This window comes from Rattus norvegicus, chromosome 9 (assembly GCF_021556685.1).
Source record: "Rattus norvegicus strain SHRSP/BbbUtx chromosome 9, alternate assembly SHRSP_T2T, whole genome shotgun sequence".
Taxonomy (NCBI): domain Eukaryota; kingdom Metazoa; phylum Chordata; class Mammalia; order Rodentia; family Muridae; genus Rattus; species Rattus norvegicus.
The window spans coordinates 112,542,912-112,558,248 of NC_141542.1; the positions used below are offsets into that span (position 1 = coordinate 112,542,912).

At 37.4% G+C, this 15,337-nt stretch overlaps 1 pseudogene across 1 annotated transcript in view; it reads right to left on the reverse strand.

The window, feature by feature from the left end:
• The window catches only part of Slco6c1l-ps1 (solute carrier organic anion transporter family member 6c1 like, pseudogene 1), an 89,916-nt pseudogene that overhangs the window by 47,278 nt on the left and 27,301 nt on the right, over nucleotides 1-15,337 (reverse strand). Inside the window, exons 6-7 of the transcript XR_015628964.1 lie at nucleotides 12,833-12,992; nucleotides 3,541-3,625 (exon numbers count right to left, since the gene is read on the reverse strand). The product of XR_015628964.1 is annotated as a solute carrier organic anion transporter family member 6c1 like, pseudogene 1, transcript variant X2 (transcript). The remainder of the gene's footprint in view (nucleotides 1-3,540; nucleotides 3,626-12,832; nucleotides 12,993-15,337) is intronic.

Below are 15,337 nucleotides of genomic sequence, written 5' to 3' on the forward strand. Positions count from 1 at the left end.
TGGAATACATTGCTGAAATCAGAGCGCTGATGTGTGGGTTTGTTCTGTGCTCTGTATCTTCTGCCATTCTCTACTATTTGGCTTTTATGCTCCTAACACAATATGTTTGCTATTATGGTTTGGTTTCATAGTTTGAAGGTGTGTATAGTTCCAACGTTTGCTTTTGTGTTCATCTATGTTTGGCTATTCAGAATGTTTTACACTTATATATGAATTTAGGATTTTCCCGTTGTCTTCTGAAGAATTTCTCTGAAATACATACAGATTTCATAAATTCAATACCCCTAATGACTGTCATATGGTCATATCCCCAGTATCAATTCTTCTGATCTGTAAAGATGAAATATCTTCAAATATCTTCAAATTTCTTCTCTTCAATAGTTCTCATTGTAGAGGGATTGCACCATTTAGTTTAGGTATATACTTGGGTGTATCACTAATTATGAGGCTACTCTGGATGAGATAGTATCCTTGATACATCTCTCACTAGCACTCTATGCAAATCACTACTTTTTAAATATCCACTTGTATATTATTATCTTGCTATTAGTATTTAGGTGGAATACTGAGGGTCACTTGCTTATTTATTTATTTTGAGTCTCGGTTTTGCTGTGGTGCCCTGGGCTTAAACTCATGATCATCCTGCCTGAATGTTCGAGGTCATGGGAAGATAGTCAGGCATGTGCATAGGCTAAGGTCATTTTGAAATTATGATACTTCTTTTTTTGCTTATATCCTTTTTATTTCTTTTTCATGTTTTGGAATTGTGGCTGAGATTGCAGGCCTTACATTAAAAAATGACAGCGAGAATAAGTATTCTTGTTTCACTCTGAGTTGTACAGAAAAGCATGTAACTGCTTCAGTCAGCTCAATGTTGGCTATTGGGATAAGGGTTAACTGCCTCTAGCTCTAGTTTCTCCAGGGCTTTTTGCATAAAAGATATTGAATTTTGTCACAAAAATTTTCTTCATCTAATGGACAATCATAAGTTTATCTTTGACTTGTTCTTATACTGTGTTTATATATTCATATATAAAGTTTTCCTTGTATTAATGAAATCGACTTGAAATGGACTATTAGGTGTTTGTTTGTTTGTTTCTTTCATTTGTTTTGAGGGAAATTTTCATTGTTTATCACTAGTCCATCTTGATTCTTTCATATATTCCTGGCTAATTTTCATAGGTAATATGTAACTTGAAATTTATCAATTTCTTCTGTATTCTTCCCTTGGACTATGAATATTCAGTGTCCTCCAAGTGATACTCTGTGTTTTGGTATCTATTTCCTAATATTTAATTTTTATCTCTTAGGCATTTATTCTTTCTCATGATTTTGTTACTTTGATTAAAAGGTCGTCAATATTGTCTAGATTTTTAAATCAACATGTTTCATTGATCTTTCACATCTAACATTTGTGTCTAACATCTTCTGACACATCATTTTGGGCCATTTTCAAGCTTCAAAACCAAAAGATTCTCTTCTCAATTGATATGGTAAACTACACTTAGTGGTTCTGTGTGATAATAAACATCATGAAACTCCTACTTTAAAAAACCTACCACTGGCATCAACGGTATTTTGTCATTTCATGAAATATAATGCTTTCAAAGACTATGCATACATTTACTGAATATTTATTTTCTATAACATTCTGACATTTGTTACATTAGGGACATCCTGGGCATTTTCCTGTCTTCTGTAACATCAGTTCCTGAGAGACTTAGCCTTGGCTGCTTAGAGTCTGTCCTGATCCCACAACGTTCATATCAAAGTAGGGTCCTGATACTCTGAGCAGAATTTTATGCAGGAAAGTCATGAAGTCTGTAAATTCTGACGTGTTCTTCTCATTTCTTCCTGTTTTCTTCTGATCACGAATCACTGGGTAACCCAGACTGGCTTCGAACTCATGCTGTCCCAGCTTTAGTACTCAGCGTTACAATCAACACAGTTATGCCGCATTTGTTTGTTATTCCTTATAAACCTCATTGTCAACACAGTAGCTGAAACTCCAGGATAGCTCCAATTTTTACAGACACAATTTCAAATTTGCCTTGTTTGTTTACCTCATAATCTACAAAAATGTGGAGTGGGAGGTGTACTAGGTTGTATTCATTTTACTCAGACATAGCAGCGAGTGTCTTTAGTAACAGACATTTCACCAAGTAACGTATGAGTTCTGTCTCATTTTTCTTCCTTGAATTTTGAATAATTCATAGAATTATTCTTTATTTGCACAAATGGGAAATCTGAATATGATCCTTGATTTCTCTAAATTCCATCAAAGTTATAACTCTCACCCTTTTAACACAAATACTTCTCAAACATGTTCTATTAAACTACCTCTAAATGTCATTATTTCACCCTCACTTTGTTTTCTCCACTTTCTACTTTAAATTCAATTTTTCCCACTATCTCCAAATGCAGATGCGTGTCTGACTGCAACCCAAGCTCTGGACAGGCTGGGGCTTAAAGATCACATGGTTAAGGGCAATTTGAATTATACAGGAGCATGATAGCCACCAAAACCAACACAAAACCAAGCACTTCAACTACAACAACACAGAAGAAAAACAAAACACCCATCTCATTGTTTTCTACATGTTTTGTGGATAAATTCATTATGCACATGGTGCTTTATTACCAAACCCTCTCCTGTTTTCCCTACCCTCCAGTTCCTTCTCATTTCATCTCCTGCTTTATTTCCACCAGAACTATATAATTGCTAGGATATTCCACAATTTCTGTACCTATGTTCACTCCACAACTAAGTGAGAACATGCCAGAAGGATCCTCTTATTTTCCAGCCTTCACAAGATAGTAAGGGCACAAACACTCTTGTTAGCCACTTGGCAGAATAAGTTTGTTATGTTTCTAGTGTAAAAAACAAGTTGAGGTGTCCTAAGCATATTCTGGATGAACACATGAATGGCAAATATTGGTTCATTTCAGAATGACAATTTGAAACTGTAAAAGTTACTGTGTATCTTTGTAAAGGACACTTACGCTTTCTTATGGTCCAGTTGTTAATATAAAATTATAGTTAAGTACCTATATCAATGAGTCAAATTTATACTCACATCAATGATAAAATTTAAAATTTTTCTTGTTTGTGTATTCATCATGTACATTCTACAAGGTAAATATAATCAAAGGTTTCTTTTAAATTTATGTTGTTAATGGTACATAGATACCTACATTTGCTATATGGAGAACAATACATGCAATTCTAAAACTGTGCATATTTTTAAAATAAAATAAGTCTAACTGTAGCATTTATACATTATACAAAAACAAATAAAAGGAAAAATCATGCATATACCTAAATTTTAGCGATTTAATTATTTTCTCTTTATATTTCTACTATAAAATCCAGTAGTTGTTTTGCTGTAACAACCTGAAATATTTCTAAATTTATCATTTTATGTATTAATTATTTAATAATTATAAAAATTACATACTTACTGAAGGATAACCAAGAAAACACAGTTGCAGAAAAGTAAAAAGCAAAAAATAAAGGTAATGTAAGACATTTGGTATTACTTGATCCAGAAATAGCATCAATAAATTGACCATCGGCATCTGGAGTGGTCAACCCTTCTTTAATGCAAGAACAATTGTAGTATGTCTATGAATATTGAAAATAAAAACCATATTTCAGAAAGCTACAGGAGACAATAGCCTTATTATTATAAAACTAAAGACTAAGGTAATATCCAAACAGAGATTTCCTGGGGAGTTTTTTTTGCCTTTACAATTTTCTATTTAGTGATATTAAAATATAACCATCTCTCCTTTCCAGCCCTCAAAGCCTTCCATGTGTCCATATTTCAAATATATAGCCTGTTTCTCATTGATTTATGGATTATTACACACACACACACACACACACACACACACACGGTCTGCTCTGTGTAGAGAAGTCAATTTCTTTTAATCACTGCATTCCATTAAGAAAATTTCATTTCACTACACAGACTGGAACTGACAGCAATCTGTCTGCTTCTGCTTCCAGAGTACTGGAATTAAGGCATATGCCATCATAGCCAGCTTAGAATTCATCATTTTAATGAACATTCTCATGCTGAACCTGCCATACATTATTTATAAATGGAAAATGACATGGAAAATCTGAGGTATTTTCCCTGTTAGTGAACTGCTTTGCATATAGTTATTTGTGGGTACATGATTGCACATAAGAAAGAATTCTATAAATTTTAAAATTATTTACTCATATTAATTTTATTATTTTTGGAAATCAATGTAAAAAAGGGCAGTTGCACCTAATGGAATTAATGTGATTAAATCTTGTGTGAGATTTGAAATCTGGACAATAGCTCAACTATGAAAGGCTGTGTAATTGTGTTAATTCTTTGTTTTGGGTACAATCATAAGTAAACCCAGTTGATTTTTTTACTGAGCAGAGTAGAAATACTGTTTCAGAAATCAAAGTGTTTTAGAGCATACAAAACAGCAGCTACAATCTTAGCACTGGAGAGGCAGAAACACACACATACACACACACACACACACACACACACACACACACACACACACAAGCATGCCCATATATGCTAAAAGAAACCTATAACCCCTAGTGAAATAGAGCAGTCTCTAAGAGTATCCAGACAAAAAAACCCAAAAAACAAAAAAACAAAGAAACAAAACAACTGTCAGAAGCCATAATAGGATAAGCTAATAACTAGCAGGTGATCTTCCTGAGGTGTCTTGATTCAGATTTTTGTATAATCTGTGACAGGTTCACTCTTATTTGGCAAGGCTGTAGGAGAATGCATTTTAGGAAAGATTCCTGTTATCAATATGCTTTTCCTGTCATTATTAAGCATATACAATAATAACTTGGTATTCATCCACCCCTTTGGAGCGCATATCTGCAGCTCTATGAAGATGTACTGTCTAGTAGTGATGCTATATAGACAAAAAGGTCACTTCTTAAGTCTTAATGATGACCTTATAAGAATTCTTAAAATTATATTAGTGATTATTAAGATCTTTTATTATGGGACTGCTATTAGGTCCTTTTCTGATAGTCAAAACTGCAATGAAAACTCTTACAGTCTCCCAAGTGTTATCAGTTAATTGCTCTTAGTAACCAGATTTTCTCTTACTCTGAGTACATTCTAAGAGATTGCAAAACAATTAACCAAATGTCATAAAAACGGAACTAATGATTTATTTATTTTTATTGGATTTTTTAATTTACATTTCAAATGTTATTCCCTTTCCTGGTTTCCTTCTTCTATAATGGTGTTCCCCTCCCCATAACTAATGACTTATTATAGGTACTAGGACAAAAGATAAAACAAAGACCGTGTTTAATCTATACAAAAATTCACTAATAACTTAGTTATGGTTTTAAACCTTCAGGGAACCTGTGGAGCTGTGATAGGTGATAGATGTTTAGCCAGATAATTAGTCATAACGAATATGCATGTAAATATTAGATGATGAGAAAACATTTAACAAAATTCAACACCTCTTCATTTTAACAGTTTTGGAAAGATCAGGAATTCAAGGCCCATGAGCAAATATATTAAAAGCCATATACAGCAAACCAGTAGCCAACTTTAAACTAAATGGAGAGAAAATTTCACTAAAATCAGGGACTAGACAAGGCTGCCCACTCTCTCACTACTTATTCAATATAGTATTCAAGTCCTAATCAGAGCAATCAGACAACAACAGCAGTTCAAAGGGATACAAACTGCCAAGGAAGAAGTCAAAATATCACCATCTGTGGATGAGATGATTGTATATTTAAGTGACCCCAATTGTTCCACCAGAGAACTACTAAGCCTGAAATCTTCAGCAAAGTGGCTGGGTATAAAATTAACTCAAACAAATCGGTAGCCTTTCTCTATTCAAAGGATAAACAGTCTTAGAAAGAAATTAGGGAAATGACACCCTCACAATAGTCCCAAATAATATAAAATACCTCAGTGGGACTCTTACCAAGGAAGTGAAAGTTCTGTATTGCAAGAACATCAAGTCTCTGAAGAAAGAAATTGAAGAAAATCTCAGAAGGTGGAAAGATCTCCCATACTCATGGATTGGCGGGATTAATATTGTAAATATGCCATCTTGCCAAAAGCAATCTATAGATTCAATGCAATCCCCATCAAATTCCAACTCAATAAACCATGGATAGTGAAATCTGTCCTCAACAATAAAAGACCTTCTAGGGAAATCACCATTCCTGACCTCAAGCAGTATTACATGGCAATGTTGATAAAAAAAAACTATATGGTATTGGTACAGAGACAGGCGGGTAGATCAATGGAATAGAATTGAAGACCCAGAAATGAACCCACGTATCTATAGTCACTTGATCTTTGACAAAAGAGCTAAAACCATCCAGTGGAAAAAATATAGCTCTTTCAACAAATGGCTCTGGCTCAACTGGCCGTCAGCATATAGAAGAATGTGAATTGACACATTCTTATCACCCTATACAAAGCTTAATTCCAAATGGATCAAGGACCTCCACATCAAACCAGATACACTCAAACTAGTAGAAGAAAAATTGGGGAAGAGTCTCTAACACATGAGTGCTGGGAAAAATTTCCTGAAAAGAACACCAATGGTTTATGCTCTAAGATAAAGAATTGATAAATGGGACCCCCTACAATTCCAAACCTTCTGTAAGACAAAGGACACTGTCATTAGGACAAAACAGCAACCAACAGATTGGGAAAATATCTTTATCAATCCTACATTTGATAGAGGAATACTATCCAGTATATACAAAGAACTCAAGAAGTTAAACTCCAGAGAATATCAAATGGCTGAGAAGTATCTAATAAATATCAACATCCTTCTTCATCAGGGAAAGGAATATCAAAACAACACCGAGATTCCACCTCACACCAGTCAGAAAAGCTAAGATCAAAAACATGTGACAGCAGATGCTCGTGAGGACGGGAGAAAGAGGAACATTCCTCCAGTTTTTGTGGATTTGCATTCTGGTACAAACACTCTGGAAATCAGTCTGGCAGGTCCTCAGAAAATTAAACATAGTCTCACCTGAGGACCGAGCTATACTACTTCTGGGCATATACCCAAAAGATGCCCCCACAAGGACACATTCTGCACTATGTTCATAGGAACCTTAAAGGGGAAGTCCTTGGCCCTGCCAAGGTTGGACCCCCAGGGCAGGGGAATGTGGAGGGGGCAGTAAGGGGGATGGATGAGGGGAACACCTGTATGACAGTGGGGGAGGAGATGGGGATTTAATGGAAAAAATACATAAAAAAGTAGACTGAAACTGAAATAAAGTTGTCTATAGCATCAATAAATAAATAAATAAAAATAACAGTAGCCAGAAGTTGGAAAAAAACCAGGTGTCCTTCAACAGAGGAATGGATACAGAAAATGTGATACATTCATACAATGGAGTACTAATCAGTTATTAAAAACAACAATTTCATGAAATTCATAGGCAATTGGATTGAACTAAAAAATATCATCTTGACTGAGATAACCTAATCACAGATAAAAACCACACATGGTATGCACTCACTGTTAAGTGGATTAGACAACATATACTCAGATTATCCATGATACAATCCACAGGCTACATGAAGCTCTAGAAGAAGAACTACCAAAGTGTGGATGCTTCAGTCCTTCTTAGAATGGGGAACAAAAATATTCATAGGAGGGAATATGGAGGCAAAGTTTGGAGCAGAGACTGAAGGAAAGGCTATCCAGAGCCTGCGACACCTGTGGATCCAGCCCTTACATACAGTAACCAAATCTAGACAATATTGCTGAGGCCAAGAAGTGCATGCTGACAGGAGCCTGATATAGCTCTCTCCTGAGAGGCTCTGCCAGAGCATGACACATACAGAGTTGAATGTTCACAGTCACCCGTTGAACTGAGAACAGGGTCTCCATTGGAGTAGAGAAAGGATTGAAGGAGCTGAAGGGGTTTGCAACCCCATAAGAACAACAGTAACAACAACCAGATCTCCCAGGGACTAAACCACCATACAAAGAATACACATGGACTGACTCATGGCTCCAGCTGCATGTGTAGCAGAGGATGACTTCATTGGACACCCAAAGGAGGAGAAGCCCTTGGTCCTGCCAACGCTGGACTCCCCTAGTGTAGGGGAATGTCAGGGTGGGGAGACAGGAAGTGGTGGGTGGTTGGGTGGGATAAAAGGGAGATAACATTTGAAATGTAAATTAAAATGTCAAATAAAAATAATTATCATTATATGTCTGCCTGTTTTCTAAAGGTAGATAAGAAAATTTTAGATGTTTAATTAGATGATGAGGTGGAGAGGATCTAGCAGGGCAAACAAACATATTTATTTTCATTTAAAATTATTAAAAAATTAAAATGTACACATGCCTAAAAATATTTAAAATATATAACAAATAGAGGTTGAGAGATGGCTCATTCAGTACAGTATTTGCTGCAGTAGGACCTGAGTTTAAACACTGAACCCCTATAGCAAAAGTACATGTGTACCCCAATTCTCGCTCACTTACATTATGTTTGTGTGACCTGTCACGTCTTCTCCTATAGGATTATGTTACCAATTGAAATGCAAAAGAAAAACAAATGTTCATTTATTAACTCTTACCTGCTGGCCTAGCCTAGGCAGATTTATGCTTTACCATAGAGTATCACCCCTGACAGAAAGTTATCTTTAACTTTTCCCACTTGGCATATATAAACGCTTTTGATGAGATGAGCTAACTCTTGCACTGAGAATGAGAAAGAGGTCTTTGTTGTGCTAGGGAAGCTACTGACATAAGTTCTCAGCTGTGTTATCTTATATCCAAGTTATAGCCACTAAGAAAAAGAACTATTCAAAGGGTCAAGAACATAAGGAAAACTACAAGGGTTTTCAACATATAAATAAGTAAACAAAGAATTTTAAAAGAAATATAAGATATAGTCTTGAAAAGATCCAATTACTAATATGAAGAAAAGACTTTTTCTTATTTTAGGGAAGCTACTGCTTCTCCTTTGTTTTGTCAAAATGATTTCATTGTTTTAGTTCTTTTCTGTTTGAAGTTAACACTGATTAATACATTCTTTTCTTGCTTTCATATCGATTCATCAATTTGCTTTAGGGCTATTATTTGCAATATGTCTTATTGTCTTTTTATATACCTTCTAGCACTTATATCCTTCACTGCAAATACTTGATTTCTTCCATTTTTATGAACTGTGTGTGAGTATGTTGTGGAATCGTTTTATGTTTGATATGCATATGATATTATGAACTAGTTGAGCCTTGTAGAAATATAAAATAAGAATTCCCGAGACAGATGTCCCTGAGCATAATTTCCCACAAAGGAGATTGGCTCCATATTAACATTCTGAGCAGTATCCACATGAACAGCTGGCCCTAACGGTGTAGGGTCAGTGGAGCTATCTTTGAGGCAAGAGATAAGGAGAGAGAGCTAGCCACTCATCTGCTGTGAGGTGCCCTGAGCATGGGTAAGAGGCTTTCTCTCCTGACCCATTGCCACCTGCAGTGTGAGAAGAGTTAGTCTCCAGGTCATAAGAGCAGGTTAGCTATCCCTAGCCTTCATCAGATGTAGTTCTTTGGATCACAGGCCCAGCCTGACTGAAAGGACACAGTGAAGCTTGCACTGATGGCAAAGGCAGTGGTGAGCCAGACCCAAGGATATTGGAGAGGGAGAACTGGCCCAGGGCCTCACTGGCTGAAGCACTTTCAAGAGTAAGTCCCTACCTTGACGGAATTACACAATGGTGTTGACTCTGGAGGCATGCGTGTGGGCGAGCCATCTCTGAAGACATGATTGTAAAAGAGCTGACCCTGCCTCCTGTGAGTGTTAGCATTGAGTAGTCTAGTTGTAGAAGAATTGGAGAGCTGGCCCTGGTGGTGTGGGTAAGGGAGAGCTGACAGGCTGACCAAATCCAGGATTTTCTGTTGGCCTGGCCCCAACTCTTCATCAGCTGTGAACTGTTGAACCCCGTGAAAGGACCAGTCCTGCTGAACCAAAGCTGCAGGGTTTGCACAATACAGGGCACCAACAATAGCAGGGAGGCATCCCAGTGAGGATCCCATACTGATGGTGTGGTAGAAGCTAGAGACCTTGGTCCAGATCAGTGCCTCATTGCAAAAAACATTTGCAGTGAGGACAAACTGAGAGGTTTACTGCAGGACGCACTGTGACAAACGACAGCTTTCACCATGAGGTGTTTTCCATGCTTTGTTTGGTTTATTTATGTATTTGTTTGTATGTTTTATACTTCTTTTGGGGTGGCGGTTGAAAGGGTAAAGGGCAAATGCAACGGGAAAGGAAGATGGGTGGGACTGGGCTATGTAATGAGAAACTCATAAAGAATCAATAAAAAGTCTAAAAACAACAACAACTAATTATCCCATCCTTCTACCTGGCCTCACCTCTTAAGGAGCCTGTCACCTTCTTTGTCATATTCTGAACCAATATTCTGACACATAAACTTTGGAAGGACACATCCAAACTATCACACTTATGGAATTACTAAGTTAGACACGGTAAGTGATTAATAGCAATAGTAGTGTTTTTTAATTACATACAGATTTCCTCTCTACTTTAGAGATGTAAATCCTATTTTAACATATAACATTTTAGAGGAATGATTTTTATAAATGTCATAAATATGTTCCATACTAATGCTTGTTAAAAAATCTACTCAGCTATCAAAAACAACGACTTTATGAAATTCATAGGCAAATGGTTGGAACTGGAAAATATCATCCTGAGTGAGGTAACCCAATCACAGAAAGACATACATGGTATGCACTCACTGATAAGTGGCTATTAGCCCAAATGCTTGAATTACCCTAGATCCCTAGAACAAACGAAACTCAAGAGGGATGATCAAAATGTGAATGCTTCACTCCTTCTTTAAAAGGGGAACAAGAATACCCTTGGGAGGGGATAGGGAGGCAAAGTTTAGAACAGAGACTGAAGGAACACCCATTCAGAGCCTGCCCCACATGTGGCCCATACATATACAGCCATCAAACTAGATAAAATGGATGAAGCAAAGAAGTGCAGGCCGACAGGAGCTGGATGTAGATCTCTCCTGAGAGACACAGCCAGAATACAGCAAATACAGAGGCGAATGCTAGCAGCAAACCACTGAACTGACAACGGGACTCCCATTGAAGGAATCAGAGAAAGAACTGGAAAGCTTGAAGGGGTTCGTGACCCCATATGAACAACAATGCCAAGCAACCAGAGCTTCCAGGGACTAAGCCACTACCTAAAGACTATACATGGACTGACCCTGGACTCTGACCCCATAGGTAGCAATGAATAACCTTGTAAGGGCACCAGTGGAAGGGGAAGCCCTTGTTCCTGCCAAGACTGAATCGCAAGTGAACGGGATTGTTGGGGGTAGGGCGGTAATGGGGGGAGGATGGGGAGGGGAGCACACATATAGAAGGGGAGGGGAGGGGGGGAGGGGATGTTAGCCTGGAAACCAGGAAAGGGAATAACAATTGGAATGTAAATAAGAAATACCCAATTTAATAAAGATGGGGAAAAAATCGTGTTAGGATAGAAAAACAAAGATGCTGCTAAACACGTTGACATAATGTCTAAGATTCAGTCAATATACTATGTCTTCATCCCTTTTCATTACAAAAAAAAAAATACCCAAAAACAAAAACAGGAGACAGAGGAAAAGAGACACGAGTCTTTTAGTTCCTAGATCCATTATATTTTCTAGTTAAAAGGTAAAAATAAATAAATAAATAAATAAACAAACAAACAAAAAAGAAACATAATTAGTAGCTATGAACATTCACCCAGGGGCTGGGGTGATGATTCAGCCTGTGAGGTGCCAAGAATGATGGCCTGTTTTTGATGAGTGGTGCCCACATTAAAAGCCTGGAATATTGGTATGCTTGTAAACTCACTGCTGCAAATACTGAATGTGTGGTCCCCTGGGGATTTGGGGGTCAGGTGCTCTAGCCTACTTGGGAACGCTTGGAGCCCCTGAAAGAGTGTCTCAAAACTCAAGGTAGACTTACCCTGAAGAATGACATCAGGCATTGTCCTCTGACCAGTACTTCATCTCCCTAATTTCTAACTAAATTTATTTTCCATTTAGAAGAATCAAATGCTATTATGCCTGCATAGCTGTGCTTCACATATGCACACACACACACACACACACACACACACACACACACACACACACACATGCATATATACAAAATAAAAAAGAGAACCCTACAAATTTAAGTAAATAGTAGAGTAGGCAATTACTCTCTACGACAGAGCAAGGACTAAAAAGAAGAAATCAGTCATAGGTAGCAGCAGCAGTCTATGAGATATGTAATGAGAGATTATTAAATAAGTCAAATTTCTAGAATGTCATGTATATTTTCTGGAAGGCTTACATATATGATACAGTCTGGTGCACCATCAAAGGAATGAGGACTGGGGTTTTAGCTCAGTGGTAGAGCACTGGTTTAAAGGCCCCCAATTAGTCATATCTATATCTGATTTACTGTGGAGGAATAATAGAGAAATATCTGGAAACACATAGAGTAAACATTTTGAATCTCAGCAGAAGGCACATTGAAGGAAAAAGAAGAGAACTCAGGACAGCACTGGGAAACCCTTCAGTGTGTGAAATATTGTGCTCAAAGTTCAGTGAGTGCCACTGAAAGGAAATTCAGTAAACAAAAACTTGGTTTCTTTCCACGTTGTTAAAATATAAAGTAGGGAAAATATAAACACAAAACTTTAGAGAGCTAAGAATAAAATCTAGTAACTATCTACAAATTGGGCTTGTTACTCGAGAGGAAGAAGGATGAGAAAAATCTACCTTTTCCTTTTCTGTGTTTAGTTCTTTAGCAGCATTGCATCCTGCAAAGCAGGGAGAGAAATATTCTGTGTCATCTCTTCCACACACAGAAGAATAAACAGAAGTCGTACAACTACATCTTTCATTGCATGAAGATGTGAGGCTTCCAATTTTACCTAACCTGTGAAGTTGAAGTTAAATACAATTATTACCACCATTAAAATTGTTAACATATACATCAAGGTATTCGCAAGATTCCTATATATATGCTTATTGAAATAATTATTTCATAGATTTATGAGATATAAAAACATGATAAAATGGCACATTTAAGAATGTATGACCTGATAGTCCTGGAGAGACAGCTTAGTTCTTAAGAGAACTTCCTGCTCTTTTAGAAGAGCAAGCTTCTCAACTCCAGGAACTCTCTAATCCGGGGAGTCCGGTGCCCTCTTCTGATCTCTCCAGGCACCAGTCATGCATGCAGCACATAACCATACATGGAGGTGAATACTCAAACTCGTAAACTCAAAATAAATAAATCTTAGCCTCAGTGTGAGAAGATGGTAGGGACTTTGCCCATGGTGGGGAGGGTATCTGAGGTGCCCACAATCTCTCAGAAGACAAGGGAAGTGGGATATGGGGAGGGAACCTGTGAAAGAGGGGCTTGGAGAAGGGGCAGCACTTTGGATGTCAATAATAAGTATTTTAAAATGTATCACTTGAATTATTTTTTATGCTGTAATAATATTTCCACCAGTCTTTTAACAAATGAAATCATAACTCCTGAAATAGCCTGACACCCCCACTTCAAAGATTTATCTTATCACTTTTCTGCTTACCTAATATTTACTTACACATAATTTCTTATTATTTCTCTTTTCCTGTTCATCTGTGGGGATTTTATAAAAACCTATATTTTCTTTCCTTGTTTTTACAAGTGATCTTTGTTCTTATATACAAATATGTTTTCATGGTCCTTGTGTATTAGACATACAATATTTAAAATGTTTGAGAGTTTTTAATGTAATTATTTTAGAAATATTTTATGTGTGTTGTGGTTTTGCTAGAATGTATGTGTACCCTGTGAGTGCAGCACCCATGGAAGCAAAAGAAAGTCATTGGGTCTATTTGGATTAGAGTTAATAGAGTTATGATCCTCCAAGTGGGTACTGGGCACCAGACCTGGTCCTCTGGTTGGAGAAGAAGTGCCATCAAACACTGAACCACTTCTCCAGCTACCGTTTAAACTTTTCACAAAACTATCAGTTTTTTTACGTGGTTTATTGTGAAGAGTACAAAGGTTATGATGACCACAGATCACCAGGGAAACCAGAAATTTTAAGCACACAGATTTTTCTCTCTGTGTAATTTGTCCTTCCATCCAGGAATCTGCAAATTGGCAGTTATTTCTAACCTGATGATCTGTGTTATCTGTTGGAGCAGGCCATATTAAGCTCTCTCTGCCAGGACTGAAAGTAATCTAAATGGTCCTTACATTTCCTGTACAGCCATCAACTCCCCAAATTTTGCAGAACCAGAACCAGTGGTGATTAGAAACCAATATAATCACTATACTATATGTATGACCATGACTACTCTAGATCTTTCCTTATTCGTGAAGCTAGTATGGGTAGCCTATCTCTATAACCCATTCTCTTGGAATAAATGACAGGGATCCAGAGTCAAGTTTCAATGTAATTATGCTTCTTGGTGCACTTGGGATTGTATTACTCCAGGAAACCTATCCCTATATTATACTGTGTTTGAATATGCTGACATTAAATGACTTGGCATCACAGTCCCTCGAGATTGATCCATGTTGTCAAAGTCAGTCTGAACCATGCTTTCAATCTCACCTCTTGGCAGTTTATTTTTCTCCCTACTGTGACACCTATAAGGGCTCGATCAATTGGTCCAAAACATGGAGCACAGAGCAATCTGTTCATGTAAAAAAAGTTTTCATTAAATGGATATTAGGCTTTTAGGATACTTGAGCCTCTCATAGAAAAGGGATCTTGGAGATCCAGAAAAAAAAATACTCACTGCTATAGTGAATACGAAGATAGCTCATGAGAAGAGAAAAAAAAATCCTGTCTACTGTCTTTGCAGAAAGAAAGAAAGAAAGAAAGAAAGAAAGAAAGAAAGAAAGAAAGAAAGAAAGAAAGAAAGAAAGGAAGGAAGGAAGAAAGAAAGGTAGGGGAGAGAGAGAGAGAGAGAGGGAGGGAGGGAGGGAGGGAGGGAGGGAGAAAGAGAGAGAGAGAGAGAGAGAGAGAGAGAATTTCCTCCAGATACATTTTGGAAAGACAGGTAGAATGGAATCCAGAGCTGTTAAGCTTCCAGGCCAGTCACACAGTTTCCCTTTGGGGCTCACCCTTCTCATTATCTGACCAGAGCTCTCCTGCTGCCTGCCTCCTGTCAGCCCTTCCTGTCAGAGCCCATTAGTGCTGAGCAGCAACACCTGAGTTCCAAGCGATGGCAGGTAGAGCTCCAGCACCTGCAACATAAGCTTAGGTTTTTGTTTTT